Below are 1369 nucleotides of genomic sequence, written 5' to 3'. Positions count from 1 at the left end.
CAGCCAGGCGTGGTGGCACACATCTGTAATCCCAGCCCTCGAGAGGCCGAGGTAGGAGAGTCTCTGGAAGTGCAAGGCCAGCCTGGGATACACAGGGAGTCCAAGGGCCCACCTGAATCACATAATGAAGCCCTGGCATTACATAATGAAAAAAACAACAGAGAGCCAGGAATTTAGCTCAGTGGTGCGACTGCCTGCCTAGCAAGCACAACATCCTGAGTTCTATCCCTGATACAAAAAAAACCACAGAAAACAAACCAGAATCCCAATAATGTCCACCCCCTCCAAATGATTGAAATGTTCCTTGTCACTTTTAATCCCTAGATGCTCCCCTGCTCCCCTTCTTTTCTCACAGTTTATACCCCTGTGTTATCATCTATCATGTTCTTCTGCCTGTGTTTACTGTAAATTGGTAATTGGTGTATCTAGAGGTTTAATCAGATTGTGGCTCTTTCCTGATTTCTTCACAAGTGAGAAATAACTTCAATTCATAACATAGAACCTCACACTTTCTAATATCTTGAGAAATAGGGCTAGGGGGGTAGCTCAATGGTGCTGCACCTGCCTGGCAAGCTCAAGGCCCTGAGTTCAATTCCCGGAAAAAAAAAAAAAAAAAATAGTCATATCAACAATCCAGATACTGCTGGGAGTGTAGCTCAGTAACAGGATGCTCACTTTACACACTTGAGGCCTGGGTTCAAGCCATAGTGCTAGGCTTGTGCCAGCCAGTGTTCTAAGTATTTTATATGCACTAACTCAATTAAATCTTTAAGATAACCTCAATACAGGCAAAATGCTTAGACTGGTACCAAGCATATAGTAAGTACTTATTGGAGGGCGATCAATCCTCTGACTACCTAGAAAGGTGGGTGGCGAGGGCTAAAAAGAAAAAAGACAGCAGAGACTCGCCTAATTTCAAAGTATATCGGGGGTTGGGAGGTCAGTGTCTCCGAGCTGGCTGCTATTTATTGGGTGCACAGTAATTGGAGGGAGCAACAGGAGACTTGGGGCAGTAGTGATCCTAGGACAGTGAGGAGCTGATGAAGATCTTAAGTAACGAGGTTGAGGTTCTTATGTAAAGAGGACCAGACAGCAGAGCAGATGAGAACATTCTAACAATAGAGGGTGGGATTACTTAAGTTTGACAAAAAATTAGTCTCTCTCTTTTGTTTTACTACTCAAAGAACCAGGATGTCTTCAACTAATATCTTGCTAATGAGTGCCATAGCCTTATGGAACCACTGGGGCCTCATCTGTGACCGGAGGCAAACGGAGTTATGTTTTTGCATGCCATAGCCAGCTCAGGGGCAAGAAACATTGAGCCTCAGACAGCTATAGGCATACTTTGATTCTTTTTTTTTTTTTTTTT

Source organism: Fukomys damarensis, unplaced genomic scaffold (assembly GCF_012274545.1).
Source record: "Fukomys damarensis isolate Sample0158 unplaced genomic scaffold, DMR_v1.0_HiC HiC_scaffold_27, whole genome shotgun sequence".
In the NCBI taxonomy this organism is placed as follows: domain Eukaryota; kingdom Metazoa; phylum Chordata; class Mammalia; order Rodentia; family Bathyergidae; genus Fukomys; species Fukomys damarensis.
This window is presented reverse-complemented; position numbering follows the sequence as displayed.